The following is a 13,593-nucleotide window of genomic DNA, read 5'->3' on the forward strand; positions in this document are numbered from 1 at the left end:
CAGAACGACGACAACGACGACGATGATACATTTGGCAACGTCGATCAGTACTTTGCCGAGCATGGGTACGATGGCGACTTCATGGGGCCTCCTTCTCAAGAACCAAATCCAACAAAAGACGTGTGCGATCTAGCTCGTACCGCGGAGAAGCCAAGTTGCAACAGGCGCCGTCTGGCGTTCAGCTCTCAGGAGACGCCTCCAGCTGCCGACTTCACCGAGCCTCAGATAGGCGAGGTGCGAAATATTATCAGCCCCAACACACTCAAGAAGGCGGTCTGTGAGCAGAACTCGGTCCCATTACAGGAGAATAAGAAGGCACGCAAAAGAAAGACTAAGAAGGGTGCGAGCCAGCCGGCACCGAGTACGATCCGTGCTCAGGATGGGCCACCTTCACCGCAGGATATCTCGAGGAGGGTGCATGTGGCGGGTAGGGCGATGCTACCGACAAATATGCTCAATGCTGCAACCGGTGCTATGCGGAGTCTGCATGACAGTGTTCTAGCTTTGGAGAAGCGGCGTCTCAGGGAGAAGGATGTGGCATACCCGGTTTTCGCGGCCAAGGTGCCAGAGGGCAAGGGCTTTGTGGATAACTCCATCGGGCGTACGATCGTCCTGCGTTTTGATGACATCCATGCTATGTTGAACCTTCATCCGCTGCACTACACCTTCGTTCGGCTATTTTCGCTGAGTATGGAGATGCGGATCATTCGCGACAAGACCCCGGACATCGTGATAGTCGACCCCTTCTACATGCGTGCCAAGATCTTGGGCAGCGCTGGGGACCGGCAAGTCGCGAGTTCTTACCTCGAAGGCGTCATTCTGGCAAACCAAGATAAGGATAACTTCCTCGTGCCTTACTTTCCCGAGTAAGTCCTCCCCTCAACCGTCCCGTAACATATGAATTCTTACATTTCGATCGTTTTTCTTTTAACATTCCGTGTTTTCTGCAGTGACACACGTTGCACGCTCATCCTCCTAAGCCCCAAATATTCCATGGCCACGTATTTCGTCCCGGACCGTCAGTCGAATGTAGACTACACAAATGTCAAGAAGGTTCTTGATGATGTTCTCCCCGGCTACGCCCAATTTGGAGGCACCTTCACCAGGCCTATTCGTAAGTACGGCAAGCACGTGTTCTCCCATAATACGATGTTCTGCTGCGTCAAGCAGCCGCCTGGCGGTCAGAAGGGTGCCTACTACGCCATCCATCACATGCGGGCGATCGTACGGGACCATCATCAACTTCTGCTACCGAGTAAACTCAAAGATTGGGCCGCGAGCGTGTCGGCAATCTAGGACGCGGACCTCCGACAAGAATTCTTTCGCATCCAGTCGGAGTTTGCGGAAATCATCCATCAAGATGTCCTTCGTACCTCGGGGCAGTTCTACCTCAGAAATCAACCGTCCAACAGTGACATCGACACAATGCTACAAATGCAGGATGACAACGCCCGTTCTTTCATGACTCCCATGATAGACGGCGGCTTCATCCATGCTCCGGTCCCTTGAGTCGAGTTGTCTAGTTCTGAAACATCGATTGGCTCATGTTGTAATTAAACTTTAATGAACTTGTAGTATGTCTCTTTGGTTTCGAGAGTCGTTCAACTTACATGTAATCGATGCTATTAATGTCTTGCTTTTCTCTTCCGATCGTTCTATTGCATAATTATATATTGCTTATGTATTGTCTGTGAATTGGTACTAACATTTCGTTTGGCTACTGCATAGCGATGCCGACGTATGTCGTGTACAAGGGTAAGGTTCCCGGAGTCTACGATGACTGGGAGGAGTGTCGGAGACAGGTTCACCGATTCAGCGGTAACAGTTACAAAGGGTACACCACTAGGGCCGAAGCCGAATCTAGATACGCCCGCTATCTAGCGGGAGAGGGGAGGGAGCGTTGGAGGAACCGGATGAAGACGAGTTTCATCGTGATGATGCTCATTGTGATGACCGCAGCTCTCTTCTATGTGATGATAGTTTAGATGATCGATATTGACTTGTAATGTGAAGACAAACTCGCTACTCGCGGTCTCGAGAATTGTAATATAATGTTCTATCTTTGTTCGGTCTTTTTAATTCGGAGACTAATATGATGAATTGTATTCGGAGACGAATATGATGAATTGTATTCAAAGACTAATCTTGTATTGTATTCGATGAATCTGTTGTTGATGTGTGCTGTCTATACTTTGTCAAATTATACATTTTGTAACCTGTGCAAAAAACAGAAAATAAAAATATAAAAAAAAACTAATATTCATACTAATGGCGCATCACTGGGTAGTGCTCCATTAGTATGCCGCGGTTACTAATGGCGCATCCAGTGGTGGTGCGCCATTAGTATGCCAAAGCACCTGGGTATACATGGCCCCTCGGAGGCATACTAATGGCGCACGCTGGCCTATACTAATGGCGCACCCGCGGTGCGCCATTAGTATACCAGATACTAACGGCGCACCAGGTGGTGCACCATTAGTAAAAATTACTAATGGCGTGCTGTTAATGGCGCACCACAGATGCGCCATTAATGGCCATATTAGGTGCGCCATTAGTAGGGGTTTTTCTAGTAATGACGTAACGGAGGGATGGTAATGTGGGCGATTAATGCTGCAGTTTCATCTACATTTGTAGCTATATTTGTGGCATATCAGAGGTATGGTTGTGGCGGCGGAAGAGATATCGACAGGGATAGAGTCGCAGCTTGGGAAGATGAACGTACGTGAGAACACGCATGGGCTACAGCCCACATCCATATGTTGTAGGCTTCAGGAGCCAGCCCAGCAGTGACAGGTCCAGTTCTAGCCCACGTACGAAAACTTGAGCGGGAGGTGTGCGATCGAAGGAATAGAGGCTGCTGTGAGAAGCAACGAATCGTTATTTTCACTTGGCGGTGGCAAGCCTCGGTAAATTGCATCAAAACATGATCAAACGGCTCTAGATCTTGAACTATATTGCATCAACGGCTATAAAAATTTGGATGATGTGGCTTCATGAATGAGTCAAGAAAATCAACTAGTGGGGTGCCCCTATTTAGATATAGAAGATTTGCTCTATTTTGCGATGTTTCACATGTGTCACCTATAACCCTTTTTCGTCGCGGAAAATATCCCCGTGGCGTTTTCCGTCCATCACCACCATCTTCACCGAAGTACAATCATGTAAAAGAAAGATTTGACGGTACCACTTTTTCCGTCACGCAAGTTCGCATTTTAAGTGACGAACAAAAAATGTCACTGATTGCCGTTTTCGGCGACGGCCCAGAATGTCACCTACAATAGCCCAGTCTGTCACCTAAGATCGTGTTGGTGATAATAATCGCGACACCAGTGATCGGTCCGCTGGTTAGACTGGTCAAAGATTCTGATAAGTGGGACCAGCAGTTAGTGACATGGCCGCTTCCATGTGGGTCCGTCGTGTTTTTTATCGCCTACGGTCCCATCAGTAATAACTTGGCGTCAGTTTCGACTGGTCCGTTGCTAACATATGTGCCCAGAAGATGATGATGTGGTTGCTTACATGTGGGACCAAACATTGTTCACGACATGCATTTACATCACAATTACCGTCACACGTAAAAAAAGTTGCAATTCATATATTATTAATTTTGCCTGCAAATCTGTATTTAATTTGTAATTTCAGGGAAATAGATTCAAATTTTGATTTGCGCTAGAATATAGGAATTTAAACATTGGCAACAAATCTTTCGTTATAAGTGAATCCTAACATTTTACATGGAGAAGCAGAGGACATAGTCTCGGACAAAGGAAAATAAAGTCGACTATAAGCATGAGGCCATCGGTGTTTTCAGACGAAGTCATTCGCTCACTATGTGGTCTTCCTTAATAGGTGACTGAGCATTGCATCCATATGTCTTTGCCTTTTTTCAAAGAGAGTGGATTTCTTCTGATGATTCATGTTGATATCTTCAATCTCTTCTAGTTTCTTCTTCATGAGTTCTTTAATTTCTACTATCTGGGCAAAAGTATTTCGTACAGCTCTTCATGAAACATGCCACTTGCCTTTTTGCATCTTCCTCCTGAGTTGCAATGATGTGTTCTAGCTCACAAATGTGTTCGCGGGATGATGAATTCTTCCTTGAGGAGGATGAGACGCCCATTCTATAAAGTAACGTGCTTGAGGAGCTTTTCCTCAATGATTTTTACATCAGGTATTGTTGTCGCATCAAGCTGTTTTGATGGTGTATGCTTGATGCTCGATTCATTCTGAAATATGATTGATATCACAGTTAGAATGGTGTTTGGTAGTTTGAAAAATTACGGTCAGACAATACATTTTGAAGCCTACAAATTTGGCAGTACTTAGGATGTTTTTTTTGCAGTCAGGCTCAATGTATGCTCTTTCTTTGTAGTGCACGTATGTTCTAGCAGGTCCCCGCCAAATTGATTATCAATGTCGTCCTTAGACATGTATCAGATTTATTAATTGGTAAACATTAATACTGCAAGAAATATAGTAATCCAACATAAATCTTTTGCAATAAGGTTGTACAAATACTTACATAAGTCTAAAGTGGGAATCACATGTTGTAGATGCAGTGTTTTGGCTCAGATTCACAGTAGATAGTTTTTCTTGTTTCTTGGCATGAAGTTCCAACGACATGACACTACTAGGAAAAAGGCTACTAGCAACACGGGTAAAATGGCTATTAGCAGCGCGGGCACCCGCGCTACTAGTATCGCGCTACAACTAATAGTTAGTAGTAGCGTGGGTCAAACCCGCGCTACTACTAACAAAGTTACTAGTAGCGTGTGACACCCATGCTACTGCTATTTTGTACCCGCGCCACTACTAACGAAATAGTAGTAGCGTGTCCATACTACCAACGCTACTACTATCCTAAATACTAGTAGCGCGCAGTTTTTTCCCACGCCACTACTAACTAATTTATAATTAAAAAAATAAAATCCACCAATTCCATTTTATGCATACAGTTCCCAGTAAACACAATAGTGAGCACTGCTGGACTCCTATTTCATGGTTAACCGGAAACCGAAGGAAATAAATCAGCCAAAAAACCTCATTATGCATTGCTACTCACAAATGACCACTTCAAAGAACATGCAAGTATATATGTCATTAACAATTGCAAACATAAGTTTCTTTTTACTACGGTTGTTGTATGCACTATCACACAGTTCCTCATTCTGTTCTCACTCGATAATAAGAAAAATGAATAGAAAAGATAGAGATAATCTGCCGCAATTGCACTACGGTGTCATGGATTCAGTCTGCCGCTTCAACATCTCATTATCCTGCAGCACGCTGTCCCTATCTTCTACCTATGAATAAAAACAGACCTTACATGTCAGAGAAGAAAATGTGAAACCTTATTACAACATGTATGCTAAGTCGCTAACCCATAGAGACAGCTAGAACAAATGTGAAAACTTTCCGTGTTACCGAGTAAGTATATGAGCACCCCTCAAAACATCATAAGATTGCATTTAGATTTCCGAATTAAACATAGGCATATCTCATAGTTTAAAATAAAGGCACTCAACAGAAAAGTGCATAAAAGATTTCAAAATAACTCAACAAGCTGCTTCAGCTAGCATCATAGGAGGGGATGTACATGTATAAAAATTGAGAGACCAAAGACCAAAGACCTTGTGGTCTCTTTTTCTTCTCTCTGCGAGAATTTACTGTGGTCAAAACAGCCATGCATAAACTTGGAAGATATACTACAATGGCTCAATGGCTCAATGCCTAACGTTTTCTCTTTTAGGAGATTTTATAGTAAAGAATACAAGCTGCCTCTGAACAGAAGGAGTCGGCAGGAATATTTAGTATCAGAGAGCTGTCTAGAGCACCTATGTTAATGCTGCCCATACAGTTGATTTAACTCTTACTAGTTCTTACTAAATTTACATAATCTGGGAAAGTTTAACCGACAAAAATGTGAGGCAAATAGCATCTTCAGTTCAGCAGAAGGATCCTACTAGTTGATCTACTAAACTTACATAAACTAAATCTTACTAGCTCAATCAGAATACTATGGTTTCTACAAAACTGTACTTTTGAGTACTGTGAGGTGTTTGCCTAAACCAACAACAGTAGTCTCATAAATCTGCCCATGTTGGAGCATGTGCATATATGTAGGATGTCTTTTTATTTTGAACTAAAAGAATGGATGCCGGTGGTATCTAGGCAATAACTGTAGCACTCATTTGCTCATACAATCATTCAAAATTCAGAAGTAGAAATAGAAGCTTATGCAGTTGCTGATCAACCGTAGCTAGTGGACTATAAAATTCACTGCTCCTCGCTTCTGATAAATTAGGCTAAAAAACTGCATGTTCAATTTTGCATCAACGAACTTAAGAGAACAGAGAAAGCGGACCTTGGGCTGTAGCTCTTGGCGACGGATATCCTGACACCAGGGTTTATCCGCACAATCCTCCAGATTGAGTCATCGGTGTCCTTAGCATATCCCACCCACCAGCCTACCTGAAAATGAAATTGGCTAGAGTCAAACCCAACAACGCGTGTTGCAGGATGGCATCAAAAGCCCACTTGATGGATTATCTAGTGTTTACAACTTTGGCCATATCTAGAACAGACATGTGTGTATTCTTTTGCATATATAAAGGATCGAACAACAGAGGAATTATCACTAGCCATGGTTTGTTATTACTTATATTAGGACCAGCACCTTGCTATTAGAATATGGTTTGTTAAGAAGAAGCAGCGATGGAGAAGCAGGAGACCACACTTTACATGATGATGTCCCCTTTTTGCTGAGCTTTTACAAAAACAGGTACTCACATTTGACATAATTTCTCATCTTCAGATGCTAATCCCTTTTGCTGGATGTTTATTATATATACAAAATAGCACAACGGTACACACGCAACTGGGATGATCACGTTTAGGTACAAATATAGTTTGCTGGGTATTAAGGAGCACCATGGACTAGAATTCCTAACTGAAGATTCACAAAATCAAGACCAGCATGAAGCTAATTGAGCACTTGGACTGGAACAATGCACTCACACATGGGCGAAAGCTAACGAGGCAAGAGCTTACGGCAAGATGTATGTCCAGAACTGCTCGTCCTTCATGTGGCGTGGGCACAGATCATAGCGGACCTTAGCGAGTTCCTACAGGCATCACAAATTACAGTTTGAGACCTGAGAGCCATCTCTGTCTTGGGCGAAGTGGATGACGAGATCCGCGGGAGACCTACCTTGGCTCTGGCGAGCACGAGGATTGCGTGCTGCTGCTGCCAGTCTGAGAGCTCGGCCGCCGCCTCCGCGGATCCTCCTGCGCCTCAGTAATCGAGAGGGAACTAGCAGGGGAGCGGAATCGAGAGGGGAGGAAGGAGGGGGTGCCTTGATGGAGCTGGAGGGCGAAGGACTTGAAGGCGTCGGGGGAGAGTATCCGAAGGAAGTCGAGGAGCTACGGCGTGACGCCAAGCTCCTCCGCGTCCTCCTGCTCCCCTCCGCGGCAGAGGGTTTGCTTGGGACGGTTCTGCCGCTGCCGCTGCCGCCGGCTCGGTGACGGAACGGCCATGGGAACGAGGAGAAGGCCATCGGCGGGCAGGTGGGCTGGGACGGGATGCGGCCGGCGACGGTGATCTGGACTGGGGGGGAGGGGGCAGTGGCGCGAGACGGGGAGCGGCGACCACGCGCCGCCGGCGTGGCGCACGCAGCGGGGGATGGAGGCGGAGGGGATCTAGATCGGGCGTTGGTGGATTTTTTTTAGACAAACGTGGGTTGAGTGGTGTGGGACGGTTGCGGGTGGGAGTGTATCCGGCGGGGGTGGGCGGTGTGGGAGACTAGTAGTAGCGTGGGTGTCTGACCTGCGCTTTGGCTATCCACGTAGTAGTAGCGTAGGTTTTACAACCCGCGCTACTACTAAAGTTTGTGCGCTGGGCACAATTGAAGATATTTACTAGTAGCGTGTTTTTTTCGTCACGCGCTACCAGTAATATTTACTAGTAGCGAGGGTCAGTACAGCACGCTACTAGTAAAAAGCAGTAGCGCTGGGAAATATAGCGCGTTATTAGTAAGCATCTGTCTATAAGCTTTTCCCTAGTAGTGTGAAGCTCAAATTTAGTACGACTGGTTGAAGAGAGGATTGACTAGTTGAAGAGCAAAGAGTGTGTATCACATACATTGGAGTGATCCTCATGCTAGTGGTCCATAAGTTTCTGCCAATTTTCTTCATTTATACAGTCAGGATTTAATTATATAGTCTGCTCTCGAGTTACAGTAATTGTTCCTATCTGGAATATTGCGGCCACATTTCCTAACCAGACCAGCGCTCATTTCTGATACAAACGCATTCGTCGGGTCAGTTCAATATGAAGGAACGTAAGGCATGGTGCGCTTCTTCCCTAGTGCCACTGTACAATGATACATTGTTTGGACGAATGCTGTCGAAGACATAGTTTAGAACACTATTCAAGATATCTTCAAATATTCCGATATTGGCAGGTTTATCGCTTACCGGTGTCTAACAGATAAGATAAATCATCCGATAACTCAACTGATATGGTGATAAATCGGACAATATGCTGATAAACTAGCCGATTTACCCTTTATCTTGGGTTAACCGATAAGTTCCCGATAAGCGATATCCCCAACATTGGTTTAGAAACAAAAATCTAGAAGTGGTAAAAATCTGATGTACAAGAAATCTTTAACTAAGTAGTATTTTGAAGATTACCAGAATATTCACCTATATCAATATGATGGCATCGTCTGAACTTTGTGAATCCATATCAATATTGTAGACCACATCTTTTCTGAGCGCGCGTTTGGCTATAGGATAATCATCCTTCAGGGTTTCTTCTTTATTCCTTTAGTATAGTTGTGTCGGTCTGGCAGCAGCAACTGTAGAGTCAGACATGACTTGTTACTATGCAGGGTCATTTAATCGTGAAGAAGAACACACAAGATTTAATAAGATCTTGGACAGTAAATTATTATAATCGTAGATAGAACTAGTTGCAGTACCCCATATAATAAAACTGATTTATTAAGAAACTAAATATTAAATTGGTATAAACCTAGATAGAATTAGATGATGCATGGAGCCTACAATTTGAATACTTCTTTGAAATAACAACATGTGAAAATGTAAAAGCACGTGCAAATTCTAAAAGGGGCGGTGGGGCGAGAGGGGGCTAGATTGTTACCTGGTAGTCTACGATTAGGTTTTGGGGTCGACGAGGTAAGTTTACATTGTTTGCCGCTTCGAAGCACATCGGCCATGTGCTACTTGTGAGCTGTGTTGGGATTTCCTCAGAGGGGAGATGATGAAGCAGTATTGTAGAGATCAGTATTTCCCTTAGTTAAGGGTCAAGGTTATCAATCCAGTAGGAGAACCGCACAAAACCTCGTTAGTAGCACCTGCATACTCAAAAGCAAAATACTTGCACCCAGCTCAAACAAGAGGGTTGTCAATCCATTGGCATTTATTTGCAAGGATTGAATCTCTTAGTGGTAGATATACAAGTTTCAAATATAAAATACAATAAAATAGAGAATAGTGTAGTAAGGTATTTTATGTTTTATATATGATAAAAGTAGACCAAGAGGCCATAGTTTTCACTATAGGATTCTCTCTGGCACACATAGCACATGGTGGGTACACAAATTATTATTGGGCAATTGATAGAAAAGCGCATAGTTATGACGATATTCAAGGCAATGATCATGTGTATACACATCACGTCCAAGACAACTAGACCAACTCGTGCCTGCATCTCCTACTATTACTCCACCCGTCGACCACTTTCCAACATGCATCTAGGGTATTAACTTAAAAAAATAGAGTAACGCCTTATGCAAGATGCCATGATGTAGACAAAGTAAACTCAAGCAATATGAATAAACCCTATCGTTTTATCCTTAATGACAACAATACAAATATGTGTTTGTTCCCTTTCTATCACTGGGATAGTGCACTGCAAGATTGAACCCATCACAAAGCACCTCTCCCATTGCAAGACAGATCAATCTAGTTGGCCACACCAAATGGATAGGTCGAAGAGAAATACAAAGCTATAACAATCATGCATAACAAAGTTCAGTGAAGACTTCATTAATATTCATAAATATTCAGATCATAAACCAACATTTCATAGGATCCCAACAAACTCATCGCAAAAGAGAATTACATCAGATAGAACTCCAAGAAGATCGAGGAGAACATGGTATTAAAGATCAAAGAGAGAGAAGAAGCCAGCAAGCTACTAGCTATCGTCATGTAGGTCTATGGTGAACTTCTGACGCATCATCAGAAGATCGGCAAGGATGATGTAGAAGCCCTCCATAAAAGGCCTCTAGATGGGATCACGGAAGAAGGGAGACTTGCGGCAGCAGAAAAATTGTTTCGGTTGGTTCTCTGGTATACCGGGAAAATTGGGGAATTTAGAGGTGGAATTAGGTCAACAGGTGCTATGAGGTGCACACAAGCCTGGGAGTGCCACCCCTACGGCGTGCCTGGTGAGCTTGTCTCTCCCTCTTGGCTCTTCTGGTCTTCTCTCAAACCTTCTAGGGTCTCTCTTTTCTAGAAAAATATCATCAAAAACTTTCGTAGCGTTTGGACTCTATTTGATATTGATTTCCAGATAACCTAAAAACACGCAAAAAATAACAACTGGCACTGTGCACTATATTAATAGGTTAGTCCCAAAAATGATATATAATTGCATATAAAACATCCAAGATTTATGCTATGATAGAATGGAAAAATCGAAAATTATAGATACGTTGAAGACGTATCGAGCATCCCCAAGCCTAATTCCTTCTCTTCCTCAAGTAGGTAAATGATAGAAACATAATTTTTGATGTGGAATGCTACCTAACAAGTGCATCATGTAATCTCTCTTTTATATATGGTATGAATATTAAGATCTAAATGATTCAAAGCAATAGTCTATAATTTCATGGAAGGACATCAATACTCAGGCATACTAACAAACAATCATATCTTCCAAAAAAATTCTAAGATTGTTATCCCTACAAAATAATATAGTCTTGTCATTCCATCTCCTTAACACAAATTATTCATCATGCACAACCCCGATGAAAAGCCGAGCAACTGGTTCATACTATTTTAACACACTTCCGAATTTTCAACCCCCACGCAATACATGAGCGCAAGCCATGGATATAGCACCATTGGTGGAATAGAATGCGGTAGTAGAGTTTAATAAAGTGAACTCAAAAGGGAAGATAGTCTCACATTGAAGCGCCAAATCAACGGGCTTTGGAGTAGGGATTTCCATGCAACGGATGCACTAAGAGCTATAAGTGTTTTAAAGCTCAAAAATAAAAACTAAGTGGGTGTTGCATCCAACTTGCATGCTCAGGAAGACCTCGGGTATTTGACGAATCTCATGATCGAAATATAGAAGCCAAGTTTTATAATGAAAAATTCACACAAGTATATGAAAGTGACTACATAGGATACTCTCTATATGAAAAACATGTTGTTACTTTTGACGCACAATTGTGGAAAAGGACAGGAACATTTCCACTCCTTTATTTTTCTCTAATTTTTTGGATCTTTTTGGCCTCTGTTTTTCTCCTTATTTTTCCTCACTAGGACAATGCTCTAATAATGACGATTATCACACACCTATTTACTACAAATCGATGTTACAACTTGATACGTCTCCAACGTATCTACTTTTCCAAACACTTTTGCCCTTGTTTTGGACTCTAATTTGCATGATTTGAATTCAACTAACCCTCTCTTGTTTTTGTAAATATGAAGAGTTCATCGTTCCTGATTCAGCTTATTACGAAGTAAACATATTTGCAATGACATTTAGAGATTATAGTTGCTTGTGCCATGCTTGATTAGCTATGAGTTATAATGGTTTACCTTGCGTGGCAACATGCTATTAGAATGATTATGATGTGGTATGATGGGATGGTATCCTCCTTTGAATGAATTGAGTAACTCGACTTGGCACATGTTCACGCATGTAGTTCAAACAAAATCAACATAGCCTTCATGATATTTATGTTCATGGTGGATTATATCCTACTCATGCTTGTACTCGGTGTGAATTAGTTTTAATGCATGTTTATGACTGTTGTCGCTCTCTCAGTTGGTCGCTTCCCAGTCTTTTGCTAGCCTTCACCTGTACTAAGCGGGAATACTGCTTGTGCATCCAAACTCCTTAAACCCCAAAGTTGTTCCATATGAGTCCATCATACCTTCCTATATGCGGTATCTACCTGCCGTTCCAAGTAAATTTGTATGTGCCAAACTCCAAATCTTCAAATGAAATTTTGTTTTGTATGCTCGAGCAGCTCATGTTTCAACTAGGGCTGCCTATATCTTCCATGCTAGGTGGGTTATTCTCAAGAGGAGTGGACTCCGCTCCTCATTCACGAGAATGGGCCGGTAACCGGGATGCCCAGTCCCATGATCTAAAAAGATCAAAGCAAGTCAATATAATTAAACAAAACTCCCCCAGGGCTGTTGTTAGTTGGAGGCACTCGTTGTTTCGAGAAAGCCATGGATTGATGCTTGTTGGTGGTGGGGGAGTATAAACTTTTACCATTCTGCATGGGAACTGCCTATAATGCATGTAGTATGGAAGATACATCCATCTCATAGTTGTTGCGTTGACAATGAAAGTATGCCGCTCAAAATGTTATTCAATCTCTATTTTAAAATCGAGCTCTGGCACCTCTACAAATCCCTGCTTCCCTCTGCGAAGGGCCTATCTATTTACTTTTATGTTGAGTCATCACCTTCTTACTAAAAAGAACCCGCTGGAGAGCGCACTGTCATTTGCATTCATTACTGTTGGTTTATATTGGGTATGACTTGACTGGATCTCTTTTACCATGAATTACAATGTTTAGTCAGTCCTTGATCTTTAAAGGTGCTCTGCATTTATGTTTTGCGGTCTCAGAAAGGGCTAGCGAGATACCATTTTGTTATATCATGTTATGATTGTTTTGAGAAAGTGTTGTCATCCGAGTTTTATTATTATGGCTCGCTAGCTGATTACGCCATTGATATGAGTAATTATTAGATCGAGGTGTTATTGTGAGTATGGTTAGTTCATAATATTTGTTGAAACCTGAATGCTGGCTTTGCATGTTTACAACAACAAGAGAAAATAGAGTTTGTAAAAGTTTTTCTTTATCACTTTCAGTTTATCAGCTGAATTGCTTGAGGACAAGCAAAGGTTTAAGGTTGGGGGAGTTTATATGTCTCCAACGTATCTACTTTTCCAAACACTTTTGCCCTTGTTTTGGACTCTAATTTGCATGATTTGAATGAAACTAACCCGGCTGACGCTGTTTTCAGCAGAATTACAATGATGTTGTTTTATGTGTAGAAAACAGAAGTTCTCGGAATGACCTGAAAATCCTCGGAGACAAGTTTCAGAAAATATAAAAAATACTGGCAAAAGATGAAGACCAGGGGGCCCACATCCTGTCTACGAGGGTGGGGGGCGCGCCCACCCCCTCTGGGCTCGCCCCCCCTATCTCGTGGGCGCCCTACAGCTCCGCCGACCTCAACTCCAACTCCATATATTCCATTTCACGGAGAAAAAAAATCAGAGAGGAAGTTTCATCGCGTTTTACG

General features: G+C 42.7%; 1 pseudogene; it reads right to left on the bottom strand.

Annotated features, from left to right (window-relative positions):
- Window positions 1–7,046: 7,046 nt before the first annotated feature.
- On the bottom strand, window positions 7,047–7,556 carry LOC119339786 (annotated as a pseudogene).
- Between the last annotated feature and the right edge of the window lie 6,037 nt (window positions 7,557–13,593).

The sequence above is a fragment of the Triticum dicoccoides genome, chromosome 7B (assembly GCF_002162155.2).
Source record: "Triticum dicoccoides isolate Atlit2015 ecotype Zavitan chromosome 7B, WEW_v2.0, whole genome shotgun sequence".
In the NCBI taxonomy this organism is placed as follows: Eukaryota; Viridiplantae; Streptophyta; class Magnoliopsida; order Poales; family Poaceae; genus Triticum; species Triticum dicoccoides.